The sequence below is a fragment of the Aotus nancymaae genome, unplaced genomic scaffold (assembly GCF_030222135.1).
Source record: "Aotus nancymaae isolate 86718 unplaced genomic scaffold, 86718_ANA_hifiasm-v0.15.2.pri h1tg000040l, whole genome shotgun sequence".
Lineage (NCBI taxonomy): Eukaryota > Metazoa > Chordata > Mammalia > Primates > Aotidae > Aotus > Aotus nancymaae.
Window position 1 is genome coordinate 87,164,301 of NW_026988454.1, and position 14,567 is coordinate 87,178,867.

At 38.1% G+C, this 14,567-nt stretch overlaps 1 pseudogene; it reads left to right on the forward strand.

Annotated features, from left to right (window-relative positions):
- LOC105730496 (dnaJ homolog subfamily B member 6-like) overlaps positions 1-14,567 on the forward strand; it is a 30,287-nt pseudogene that overhangs the window by 1,196 nt on the left and 14,524 nt on the right.

Consider the following 14,567-nt stretch of genomic DNA (forward strand, 5'->3'; position numbering starts at 1 on the left):
CCCCACCCCCCAAAGCAGTAGTTAGTCACCTAAGGTATCTGAGTCTCCCTTGTCAGAATTCTCAGTTTACCGGATTGCATGTTTGCTTTTACCCAGGAATAAATGCTTGAGTGCCTGCTTCTGACTCAGCTTTGGTCACGTGTCTACAGGTGGCTTCTTTGCTAGGATCCCCTTGAACTGCTAAAATATCGCTTGATGTTATCAAATACACAGTGGAAATCTCTATTGTGAATATATTGAATATAGCCTTTTTGATGCTTCTGTGAACCTAATGGAACCTAAAGTGAAAGCTACCACCTTGATTTAAGCCTCTGGTGTAACATTCTTTTGCAGTGCTTCTGAGGAAATCACTTTTGGAGGAACTGCTTTTGCTTCTGTATCAAGTCCCTCACCTCTGTCATCTCATCACTGATCTGTTTGCCTCTGCTTTCTATCTTCCAGAAACCCTTGCTGTCCTGGCCTGCAGGTGGGGTCCTCCTGGATTTCCAGAGTTGCTATGTGTTTTATTTTTAAAATTTATACTGTCATTTCAGAAGATGGAGAGGAAATGTGGATATAGTCCACTTTGTTGAAGAAATCTTTTATGTTTGTACTCAAGTCAGTTATTTCCCAAAATGAGTTTTTTCTTTGATATTTACTTCTGTTTTTCTTTGGATAATATTTGGTATTTTATATCTAATTCTTCAATTAGCTTGATTTTCCCCCCAAATATGTAAACTATTATCCTAGGAACATTTACAAAATTACTAATCATTTCCTCTATTTTTTCCTTTAAGAAAACTCATATATGCATATTTATATAAAAACAGGTCTAAAATATAATTATTAAAAAGTAAGTTGAGATAAATTAGTTTATGTTTGAAAAGAGGGGAAATATAGGTCACTATATATTATGCATTATATATACTTGTGTATAAATAGAAACATTATGGGAGGCTGGAAATCAAACTGTTAATTTCTTTTGGAGAGTAGAAATGGGAGAAAGTCAGAGGTGAGGGATTCATAATTTCAAGAGCAGAGATAGTGTGAACCGAGACCGACAACAGCCAACAGGTGTTTGGCAGAAAAAAAGGGCGAGGGCCAGCTGACTCTAGAGTTTGCTGAAAAATACAATCACTAGTGCACATGTTCATAAATTGAACATTCAAAAAAATAGCTAACATGTATCGAAATCTTACTATATGCTAGGTACTGTTCTCATAGCTTTATATGTACTGATTCATTTACTCCTCATAAAAAATGTATGCAGATGAGTACTACTCATCACAATTGTAAAGACAGGGAAACTGGAGCACAAAGTGGTCAGATAAATTTTTCTCTATACGCTATGGATGGCACAGCCAGAATCTGAACCCCAGTTGAAGTGGTATTAGAGCCCCCCTTAATTGCTGTGTTCTATTGCAGACTTAACTATCACCTCCTGAAACTTTTCTCACACCCTTCTTACAGTCACCAGTGCTCCCAAAAGCAGAACCTTTATTCCAACCATAGAAATGAAAAGCTTCACTTTGAAGAATTGAAATATACTCTAAAGATAAATACTACGTTATCTAAACATTCATCTAAACGTATAGTCTGGAAATGAAGAGTCAACCAATATTTGAGGAAAACCTAGGGCAAAGAAAACGTAAGTTCCAACAAAGAGATTTAACTCCCAAGAAAACAGAGTTAATACAGAAAGTAGAATAAAATATCAAAACAAGTCTACTTCCTATTTTCAGAGATACAAGGGGTTTTGTTCACACATACTATATACAGATTGGAGTTCTAGATTAAAACATGGTTACTGAAATTAAAAACAGATTATCTAACAGAATGAACATAAAAGATCAAGTTAGTGAATTGCAAGACTAAGGAATTCTCTCAAGATATCATGTGAAGGCAAGAGCATAAAAGTGTAAGAACAAACGTTGGAATAGAATCAGAAATTCTGTAATAGACAGAATAATGATCCCACAACGATGTACCACATCCTGCATCCTAACCTCTAGAACCCGTGAATATGTTACCTTACACAACAAAAGTGACTTTGCAGCTGTGAGTAAATTTGGGATCTTGATACGGGGAGATTATCCTGGATTACTTACCTAGGCCCAATGTAAGGGCTTACATAGGTAGGGTCCCCTATGTAGGGTCCTTTTATGTGAAAGAGCAAGGAGGATCATAGGCTTAAAACAGATTTATTATCTTAAAGTTCTGCAGTTCAGAAATCTGAAATGGGGTTCACTGGGATAAAATCAAGGAGTTGGAGGGGCTGCATTCCTTTCTGGAGGATTCTCTAGGGGAGAATCCATTTCCTTGCCCCTTCCAGCTTCTAGAGGCTACCCCCGTTCCTTGGCTCTTGGTGTCCATCTTCAAAGCTAGCAACAGTGAGTAGGGTTCTCACATCACATTGTTGACCTCCTCTTTTGACTCCTTCTTCCACATTTACGAACCTTTGGGTCCATCCCAAGAGTCCAGAACAATCTCCCTATTTTAAGGTGAGCTGATTAACCACCTTAATTTCATCTACTATCTTAAATTCCCCTTTGCCACATGATGTAATATATTCATAGGTTCTGGGAATGAGCACATGGACGTCTTTAGGGGACTGATATTCTGCCTGCTAATCCCACCTCTACTCCTAATTTTAAATGCTTCCTGTCTTTACAATGTAGATCGTTTCAGGCATGCCCAAACTTCTACCTTTAAACTTTCCCATTCCAATATAGTCTTGGAAGATGGGGTTTGGTGGGAGGCAGAGGATTGTTTTTTAGTGTACAAAGACAAAAATATACTGGGTGTCCTGTCCAGTGCACCCTTCAGGGATTTTCAGCCTTTTGTGGTCTTTGAACTACTTTGCAATTTTGTAAGTTGTAGAAAACTAGAAAACTGATAATAATGCAAATGACTTTGTTTATAGAAATGCAAGTATTGCCTGGGGGAATACAATTGAATATTACCCTATTGATATTGACCTATTTTGCCAGTTTGTATTTATTTTTGCCAGTTTGTATTCATTTTCATATTATTCATTTCATTTTGCCAGTTTGTATTCGTTATAGTTTTAGCATGTCTATGTATTTGTTTTCTCTTCGAATACTCCTTTGAAATGACTTGTAACATTTTATCGATTCCCTCATTAATGAGTTAAATAAAATTTTGGTCACCATTAATAATTAAACTCCTTTAAAAATTTTTCCTTTAACAGTAAAACTTTTATTATAAATGTATATTTAGTCATTGAAAAAAATTCTTAAACTCAGATGTCCATGGAAATTAGTTAATTATTTGTTAAAATTTCTCTGATCACCTTTGCCAGAGATCCTACCTACTTACTGTAGATGGAGTGGTGAGCAATCTAATGTTAACCCAATCCAGATTAAAATTTAGTCTTACCTAATGACGTAAACTCAGGTTTAACCCAGTTTTTTCCACTCAATCTCTCAGTTTCCCTCCTTCTTCTTTTCACTTCTCTTAATGTTTATAAAGAACAGGATAGGACTATAATGACCTAATTACTTCCTTGCTGGATTCTCAGTGGCTCTGTAGACCACTCTCTTTATTCCATCTTGCACATGGCCTCCAGCCTAGAAGTCTATGCTAAAACCTCATTTCTCTCCAGCAGTCTTTATGAAGGGCCCAATGCTTCTCAACTCAGTGTGGATGCCACAAATACACCCAGAAATGGTTGGGAGAGCCAACTAGACCCTCTTTTGCCAGATCACACAGTTTGTCTGACAGGAGGAGTGTGGGGTTAAAAATGTGTAAGATATACTTAAGTATATTTTTTAATTTTATGAAAACTAGCTATGTTTAAAAGTTGCAATTGAAAAAAGTAAAAATATCTGGAGCTTTACACCCATAGACAGTGGATTCCTCTAGACAGTGGATTTATGATGATTTTTAAAGTTTGTTTTTCTTTTTTATATTTTCTGATTTTTAATAAAGAATATATAAAACTTTTTGCTTAGGATTGTTCTGGCTATTGGGGCTTTTTTGGTTCCTTATGAATTTTACAGTAGTTTTTTTCTGATTCTGTACAAAAATGATGCTAGTAATTTGATTGGAAGACTGTTAAATCTATAGATAGCTTTCGACATTATGACCATTTTTAATGGTATTGATTCTTTCAATCCATGAGCAGAAAATGTTTTTCTATTTGTTTGTGTCATCTATGCTTTCTTTCAGCAGTGTTTTGTAATTCTCCTTGTAGAGCTCTTTCACCTCCTTGGTTAGATGTATTCCTAGGTATTTTACATATTTACTGTTTTTTAGAAAGAGGATTGAGTTCTCGATTTGACTCTCAGCTTGAACATTAGATTGGAAAAAGAAAATATGGTGCTATATGTCATGGAATACTATGCAGCTGTTAAAAAGAATGAAATGATGTCCTTTGCAGCAACATGGCTGCAGCTGGAGTCCATCGTCCTAAGTGAATTATCATAGGAACAGAAAACCAAATACCACGTGTTCTCACTTATACATAGGAGCTAAACATTGGGTACTCATGGACACACAGATGGCAACAATAGACACTGGGGACTAATGGAGGAGGTTGGGAGGGAAAGGTTGAAAAACTACTTATTGGGTACTATGCTCACTACCTGGGTTATGGGATCATTTGTATCCCAAACCTCAGCATCATGCAATATATCTATGTAACAAACCTGTACATGTACCCTCTGAATCTAAAAGGTGAAATTATTTACAAAAAAGAATATATATAAAAGTGGTGTAACAAAAGTCATTTTAAAGCAAAGTACAAAATTATATGAATAATGTGCCCTCAATATGTTATAGAAGTATATAGAAAAAAGACATAAATAAATTACACTGAGATGTTAACAGTGATTATTTTAAGACTGTGGACAATGTTTTTGTGTATATGTATCTATTAAAATGTAGGGATACACCAAAACAGTTTCTGATATTGGTTGGACTCAGCCGTTTTGAGCCTAGTGTTTTTTTTGTTGTTGTTTTTTAAATTTCTCCAATGATTGAGCCTAGTGTTAATGAGTCTAGACTTCAGTTGGGTAATAGTCCCTTCAGAAGTATTGTGTTCCACAGATACTGACTAAATTTCAACGTATTTAATATGGTCAGGCTTTGGGTGCCCAGCAAATCTCATCTTAAATTGTAATTCCCATAATCCTCATAAGCCCCACCTGTCAAGGGGGAGACCAGGTGGAGGTAATTGAATCATGGGGGTGGTTTTCTCCATGCTGTTCTTGTGATGGGGAGTGAGTTCTCACGAGATCTGGTGGTTTTATAAGGGGGGCGGGGTCTTCCTCCTTTACTCAGCACTTCTTCGTGTTGCATTATGGGAAAGGTGCCTTGCTTTCCCCTTCACCTTCCGACATGATTTTAAGTTTCCTGAAGCCTCTCCAGCCCTGCTGAACTGTGAGTCAGTTAAACTTCTTTCCGTTATAAATTATCCAGTGTTGGGCAGTTCTTTACAGCAGTATGAAAATGGACTGATACCGTATTTATCACGGTTCTACAAAGGAACAGAACCAATAGCAGTGGGTGTGTATCTGTGTTTATGTGTAGCGTCCAAGTCTGGTTTCTTATTTAAGCAAGAATGATCCTAGTGTTTTGTATTAAATATGATGTATATATATATATGTAGTCTCTGATGCATAAACAAGTTGAGGAAGCGTCTTTCTGGCCATAGCTTAGTGATAATGTTTTAATTTTGTTGCTACTGCTGTTGTTTCAAATCAGGAATGGATGTAATAGTGATTTTTCTTCCAAAATGCTTTCAAAGATATTTTTTTATTGCAAGCCATCCTTCACTTACTGAGCTAGGTCTTAGCCATGATATATCCCTCTTTTTAACATGTGTCAGAATTTTATTTGCTGTTTAAGTTTTTTTCTGTCTATGTTCATAACTGAGGTTGGCTTGTGGTTTCTTTTTTTCTACTACCTTTGTCCAATTAAGGTATGAAGATCATATTAGCCTTACAGAATAAGGTGAGAAACTTCTCATGATTTTCATATATATATATATACATATTTAGAGAGAGAGAGAAATTTATTTTTTAAAATTGGCTCACACAATTGTAGGGCTGGAAAGTCCCAATTTTGCAAGGCAGGCAAGCAGGCCAGAGACCCAGGGGAAGAGTTGGCATTGCAGTCTTAAGTCCAAAGTCAGTCTGAAGGCAGAATTTCTTTTTTTTCAGGGGACCTCAGTCTTTGCTCTTAAGGCCTGGATGAGGCCCACATGCTTAAGGAGGGTAATCTGCTTTACTCAGTGTCAGCTGATTTAAATGTTAATCACATCGTTAAAAATGCAACCACAGTAAAATCAAGACTGCTGTTCCACTAAACAACTGGACACCATATTCTAGCCAAATTAGCACATAAAATTAATCATCACAATCTCTGTTTTCGTAATTCTTTCTTACCTGATTGTAATCTCTCAAAAGATATTCTGCTTGTTAATGCTAACCCCTCCACATGAGCTCTTGATCTCCCCTGCTTCTGTCTCCTCCAAGAATTTTTCACAATGATTTTTTTTTCTTTTTTGTGTTATGAATCGCTTCATTCTCGCTCACCTCTCCCTCTAGGTAAACATGTTCAAGTCTGCCCTCATTTTAAATAACATTTCATCATTGTATTACACTCTCTAGCTACTACACTTTGGTCTGGTTAACTTCATTAGCAAATATCGTTCTATAAAATTTATTATTTTAATTGTCTTTTTTTATGCTTCGAAGTAATTCGTAATTATAGGGATTGTCTGAACCTTACAGGTTTCCTAGAATTCTTCATATAGGACATGAGACTTTTAAAGTTAGATCTTCAACTGCCTACTTAATTTCTTCTATTATGGCTTATTTATTTAGGTTTCTGTTTAGTTTTGCTTGTGTATGAGAGTAAATTTATATTTTACAAATATATCTGAAATTCTGTTAACTCTAAGGTAAGATACAAAGGAATCAAGCTCATTTACACATTCAGATGATCACAGCTTTAATGAAGCTCTTATTTAATAATTAATTTTGACACCAAAATATAATAAAAATATATCGAATCTGCTGTTGTTCTAGCTTATGATACGTATCAACCAAAATCTGGCTTGTGTTGAGACAGGAAAACATTTTTGTCAGTTAAAAAAAAAAAAGTGTTCACTTCCATTTTTATCTTTTAAATGGTTTTTTCTGTAGCATTTCTGTTTTTACTGCATCCTTTATTTCCGAGTAGTTTTTATTATTTTTATTTCTTTTGTTTTATGCTGAGAGCTTATTTCTTGTCTTTTACCCACATCAATACGTAAGCATTTGATATTTTGTTTCTTGAATTCTTTTTTCTACCTTAAAGTTATCTGTTTATACTTGTGTTTCTCTTTCATTTATCAGAGTTGATTTATTTTAACTCTTCTCTATTCAACTTTGGCAATATATATTTTTCTTAAAAATTAGACATGTAAAAATGTATTGACTGATTTCTAAAAATCATCAATTGTATCTATTAAGTTATTGGCACAATGACTAACAAAGCAGTATTATATTTTTAACAGTTACTTTTGCTCTATAATTTTGGTCCTTTTTGATTCTTAATGTGGTTGATTTATATCTCTCTTTTTCTTAACTTTCACCCTTGCCTACTTCTATAGATTTTTTTCAATATCTTTCAAAACACTAGTTTAGGTTTTATTGATAAAATTAACTAGAGTAAGTTTTTATACTTTAGTATTCACAATTTATATTTTTCAACTTTTTGTCCTGTTTCTTTAAATTTTTTTGTATTCTGTTCTTTTCTAATTTGGGGCTTAATTACTGTTTAAAAATTCATAGCTGTCTAATAAATATCTAGGAGTACACCTTTTCCTTTGGTAACTATTTCAAATTCACCCTATTAGTAGTGATACCTGCTACTCTCATCCTTATTTATTTTCCAGTAGTTGATATTTTATTTCCTCTGAAGTTCAACAGCTTTTTAGAGAGAGATTTTTAAATGTCCAAGACATTTTTAAAAATATATTTTTTCTTTTTTTTTTTAATTGCATTTTAGGGTTTGGGGTACATGTGAAGAACATGCAAGATTGTTGCATAGGTGCATACGTGGCAGTGTGATTTCTTGCCTTCCTCCCCTTCACCTATATCTGGCATTTCTCCCCATGCTATCTCTCCCCAACTCCCCAACCCCCACTGTCACTCCCCTATTTCCCCCCAACAGACTCTAGTGTATAGTGCTCCCCTCCCTGTGTCCATGTGTTCTCATTGTTCAACACCCAGCTATGAGTGAGAACATGCGGTGTTTGATTTTGTGTTCTTGTGTCAGTTTGCTGAGAATGATGGTTTCCAGGTTCATCCATGTCCCTACAAAGGACACGAACTCATCGTTTTTGATGGCTGCATAATATTCCATGGTGTATATGTGCCACATTTTCCCTGTCCAGTCTATCATCGATGGGCATTTGGGTTGGTTCCAGGTCTTTGCTATTGTAAACTGTGCTGCAATGAACATTCATGTGCATGTGTCCTTATAGTAGAACGATTTATAATCCTTTGGATATATACCCAGTAATGGGATTGCTGGGTCAAATGGAATTTCTATTTCTAGATCCTTGAGGAATCGCCACACTGCCTTCCACAATGATTGAACTAATTTACACTCCCACCAACAGTGTAAAAGTGTTCCTATTTCTCCACATCCTCTCCAGCATCTGTTGTCTCCAGATTTTTTAATGATCGCCATTCTAACTGGCGTGAGATGGTATCTCAATGTAGTTTTGATTTGCATTTCTCTAATGACCAGTGATGATGAGCATTTTTTTCATATGTTTGTTGGCCTCATGTATGTCTTCTTTTGTAAAGTATCTGTTCATATCCTTAGCCCACTTTTGAATGGGCTTGTTTGTTTTTTTCTTGTAAATCTGCTTTAGTTCGTTGTAAATTCTGGATACCAGCCCTTTGTCAGATGGGTAAGCTGCAAAATTTTTTTCCCGTTCTGTTGGTTGCCGATTCACTCTATTGACTGTTTCGTTTGCTGTGCAGAAGCTGTGGAGTTTGATTAGGTCCCATTTGTCTATTTTGGCTTTTGTTGCCAATGCTTTTGGTGTTTTGGTCATGAAGTCCTTGCCTACGCCTATATCCTGAATGGTTTTGCCTGGATTTTCTTCTAGGGTTTTTATGGTGTTAGGTCTTATGTTTAAGTCTTTAATCCATCTGGAGTTAATTTTAGTGTAAGGTGTCAGGAAGGGGTCGAGTTTCTGCTTTCTGCATATGGCTAGCCAGTTTTCCCAACACAACTTATTAAACAGGGAATCCTTTCCCCATTGCTTGTTTTTGTCAGGTTTGTCAAAGATCGGATGGTTGTAGATATGTTGTGTTGCCTCCGAGGCCTCTGTTCCGTTCCATTGGTCTATATCTCTGTTTTGGTACCAGTACCATGCTGTTTTGATTACTGTAGACTTGTAGTATAGTTTGATGTCCGGTAGTGTGATGCCTCCCGCTTTGTTCTTTTTGCTTAGAATTGACTTGGCTATGCAGGCTCTCTTCTGGTTCCATATGAAGTTTAAGGTGTTTTTTTCCAGTTCTGTTAAGAAGGTCATTGGTAGCTTGATGGGTATAGCATTGAATCTGTAAATTACTTTGGGCAGTATGGCCATTTTCACGATAATAATTCTTCCTAACCATGAACATGGAATGTTTCTCCATCTGTTTGTGTCCTCTCTTATTTCGTTGAGCAGTGGTTTGTAGTTCTCCTTGAAGAGGTTCTTTACATTCCTTGTTAGTTGTATTCCTAGGTATTTTATTCTCTTTGTAGCAATTGTGAATGGCAGTTCATTCTTGATTTGGCTCTCTTTAAGTCTGCTTGTTGGTGTATAGGAATGCTTGTGATTTTTGCACATTGATTTTGTATCCTGAGACTTTGCTGAAGTTGCTTATCAGTTTCAGGAGATTTTGGGCTGAGACGATGGGGTCTTCTAGATATACAATCATGTCGTCTGCAAATAGAGACAATTTGATTTCCTCTTTTCCTAATTGAATACCCTTTATTTCTTTTTCTTGCCTGATTGCTCTGGCTAGAACTTCCAGTACTATATTGAATAGGAGTGGTGAGAGAGGGCATCCTTGTCTAGTGCCACATTTCAAAGGGAATGCTTCCAGTTTTTGCCCATTCAGTATGATATTGGCTGTTGGTTTGTCATAAATAGCTTTTATTATTTTGAGATATGTTCCGTCGATACCTAGTTTATTGAGGGTTTTTAGCATAAAGGGCTGTTGAATTTTGTCGAAGGCCTTCTCTGCATCAATTGAGATAATCATGTGGTTTTTGTCTTTGGTTCTGTTTATGTGGTGAATTACATTATAGACTTGCGTGTGTTGAACCAGCCTTGCATCCCCAGGATGAATCCTACTTGATCATGGTGGATAAGCTTTTTGATGTGCTGTTGCAATCAGCTTGCCAGTATTTTATTGAAGATTTTTGCATCTATGTTCATCATGGATATTGGCTTGTAGTTTTCTTTTCTTGTTGAGTCTCTGCCAGGTTTTGGTATCAGGATGATGTTGGTCTCATAAAATGATTTGGGAAGGATTCCCTCTTTTTGGATTATTTGGAATAGTTTCAGAAGGTATGGTACCAGTTCCACTTTGTATGTCTGGTAGAATTCTGCTGTGAACCCATCTGGACCTGGGCTTTTTTTGGGTGGTAGGCTCTTAATTGCTGCCTCGACTTCAGACCTTGTTATTGGTCTATTCAGGGTTTTGACTTCTTCCTGGTTTAGGCTTGGGAGGAGGCAACTGTCCAGGAATTTATCCATTTCTTCCAGGTTTTCTAGTTTATGTGCATAGAGTTGTTTGTAATAATCTCTGATGATGGTTTGAATTTCTGTGGAATCTGTGGTGATATCCCCTTTATCATTTTTTATTGCATCTATTTGGTTATTCTCTCTTTTCTTTTTTATTAGTTTGGCTAGTGGTCTGTCTATTTTGTTGATCTTTTCAAAAAACCAGCTCCTGGATTTATTGATTTTTTGTAGGGTTTTTAGTGTCTCTATCTCCTTGAGTTCTACTCTGATCTTAGTTATTTCTTGTCTTCTGCTAGGTTTTGAGTTTTTTTGATCTTGCTCCTCTAGCTCTTTCAATTTTGACGATAGGGTGTCAATTTTAGATCTCTCCTTTCTTCTCATGTGGGCACTTATTGCTATATATTTTCCTCTAGAGACTGCTTTAAATGTGTCCCAGAGATTCTGGTATGTGGTGTCTTCGTTCTCGTTGGTTTCGAAGAACATCTTTATTTCTGCCTTCATTTCATTGTTTATCCAGTCGACATTCAAGAGAAAGTTGTTCAGTTTCCATGAAGCTGTGCAGTTCTGGGTTGGTTTCTGAATTCTGAGTTCTAACTTGATTGCGCTGTGGTCTGAGAGACTGTTTGTTATGGTTTCCGTTCTTTTGCATTTGCTGAGGAGTGATTTACTTCCAATTATGTGGTCAATTTTAGAGTAGATTTGATGTGGTGCTGAGAAGAATGTATATTCTGTGGATTTGGGGTGGAGAGTTCTGTAAATGTCTATTAGGTTTGCTTGATCCAGGTCTGAGTTCGAGTCCTGGATATCCTTGTTAATTTTCTGTCTTGTTGATCTGTCTAATATTGACAATGGTGTGTTGAAGTCTCCCACTATTATTGTGTGGGAGTCTAAGTCTCTTTGTAAGTCATTAAGAACTTGCCTTATGTATCTGGGTGCTCCTTTATTAGGTCCATATATATTTAGGATCATTAGCTCTTCTTGTTGCATTGATCCTTTTACCATTATGTAATGTCCTTCTTTGTCTCTTTTGATCTTTGTTGCTTTAAAGTCTATTTTATGAGAGAAGAGAATTGCAACTCCTGCTTTTTTTTGCTCTCCATTTGCTTGGTAAATCTTCCTCCATCCCTTTATTTTGAGCCTTTGTGTATCCTTGCATGTGAGATGGGTTTCCTGGATACAGCACACTGATGGGTTTTGGCTTTTTATCCAATTTGCCGGTCTGTGTCTTTTGATTGGGGCATTTAGTCCATTTATGTTTAGGGTTAATATTGTTATGTGTGAATTTGATCCTGTCATTTTGATGCTAGCTGGCTGTTTTGCCCGTTGGTTGATGCAAATTCTTCATTGTGTTGATGCTCTTTACCATTTGGTATGCTTTTGGAGTGGCTGGTACTGGTTGTTCTTTTCTATATGTAGTGCCTCTTTCAGGAGCTCTTGTAAAGCAGGTCTGGTGGTGATGAAATCTCTGAGTACTTGCTTGTTCACAAAGGATTTTATTTTTCCTTGACTTATGAAGCTTAGTTTGGCTGGATATGAAATTCTGGATTGAAAGTTCTTTCCTTTAAGGATGTTGAATATCGGCCCTCACTCTCTTCTGGCTTGTAAGGTTTCTGCTGAGAGATCTGCTGTGAGTCTGATGGGCTTCCCTTTGTGGGTAACCCGACCTTTCTCTCTGGCTGCCCTTAGCATTTTCTCCTTCATTTCAAGCCTGGTGAATCTGACGATTATGTGCCTTGGGGTTGCTCTTCTTGAGGAGTATGTTTGTGGTGTTCTCTGTATTTCCTGGACTTGAATATTGGCCTGCCTTGCTAGGGTGGGGAAGTTTTCCTGGATAATATCCTGAAGATATTTTCCAGTATGGATGCATTCTCTTCGTCACATTCAGGTACACCTATCAAACGTAGATTAGGTCTTTTCACATAGTCCCATATTTCTTGTTGACTTTGTTCATTCCTTTTTACCCTGTTTTCTCTAATCTTGCCTTCTCATTTTATTTCATTGAGTTGATCTTCAACCTCTGATATCCTTTCTTCTACTTGGTCAATTCGGCTGTTGAAACTTGTGCATGCTTCGCGAAGTTCTCGTGTTGTGTTTTTCAGCTCCATCAATTCACTCATGTTCCTCTCTAAGTTGTCCATTCTCGTTAGCATTTCATCAAATCTTTTTTCAAAGTTCTTAGTTTCTTTGCATTGGGTTAGAACATGTTCTTTTAGCTCACAGAAGTTTCTTATTACCCACTTTCTGAAGGCTGATTCTGTCATTTCATCACACTCATTCTCCATCCAGTCTTGTTCCCTTGCTGGTGAGGAGTTGTGCTCCCTTGTAGGAGGAGAGGTCTTCTGGTTTCGGGTCTTTTCATCCTTTTTGCACTGGTTTCTTCCCATCTTTGTGGATTTATCCACCTGTCGACTTTGTAGTTGTTGTCTTTCTGATTGGGTCTCTGAGTGGCCATCCTGTTTGTTGATGATGAAGTTATTTCTGTTTTCCTTTTAACTGTCTGGCCTCTCTGCTGTAGGACTGCTGAGGTCCACTCCAGGCCCTGCCTGCCTGGGGATCACTTGCAGCAGCTGCAGAACAGTAAAGGTTGCTACCAGTTTCTTCTGCTTTGTTTCTGAAGGATACCTGCCAAATGTCAGTCTGAGCTCTCCTTTATGATGTGACTCTTTGGGTATACGGGGGTCAGGGAGCTGCTTGAGGAAACAGTCTGTTCTTTATAGTAGCTCAAGTGCTGAGCTGTGAGCCCCATTGTTCATTCAGAGCTGCTCAGCAGGTAAGTTTAAGTCTGTAGCAGCAGAACCTATAAACCCCTTTTTTTTCCCAGGTGTTCTGTCCTGGGGAGTTAGGGCTTTATGAGTTTCCGCTGTGCTGCTGCCTGTTTTTTTTTTTTTCTTCAGGGCTGCCCTGCCCACAAGGAGGCAGCCTAGTCACTCTCAGCCTGCAGAGGCTTTGCTGAGCTGCTGTGGGCTCCACCCAGCTGCCTTGTGAACTTCCCTGCAGTCCTGTTTATATGGGTGTAGTTAGAACTGCCTCAGGAATGGTGGCCCACCTCTGTAATGACGGACTCTCTCTGTAATGCCGGGTTGCCTCGGCAACTGCAGGCTGCCTCAGGAATGGCGGACTGTCTCTGTAGTGGTGGAGTGCCTCCGTAATGGCGGACGCCCCTCCCCCACAGAGCTGGACCATCCCGGGTTCAGCTGTGCTTGCTGTGAAAGTCTCAACCCAGAGCATTTCCAATTGCTGGTTTTTGTTTTTGTTTTTGTTTTTGTGGGGGTGGGACCAGCCAGGCCCGATCACCTGGCTCCCTGCCTCAGAGCCTTTTGTTTTTTAGTTGAACGGTCGGCTCTCTACCAGGTGACCTGGTCACCTGTTGAATAGGTGCTGGGATCTGTGTGATTTCCCGTGCGGCAACCCACTGCGCCGGCTGAAACCATGGCTCTGAGATTTGTGGCACTTTTTTGCCCGGGAATCTCCTGGCCTGGCTCCCTGTTTCAGCTCCCCTTGCTGGCTAAGAAGGGACACAGTCTCGTTTACTCTGCACTGGGAACTGCTGTGCCGGGGTGCAGGCAAAACAGCCGTGCTGGCCAAAACAGCCGCCCTGGCGACCCGTGGGGCTCCTCCGCCTGGGAATCTCCTGGTCTGTGGGCAGTAAAAATCCATCTGGAAATGCAGCGTCCACTCACTCTCTGCACTTTCACTCGGACCTGCAATCCTGAGCTGCTCCTAACCGGCCATCTTGGATCTCTCAAAATATATTTTTTCATTATTAAGTTTAATTCTACTGCATTGTTTTTAGAGATCATATTTCACTGGTACAGTTTTCTCC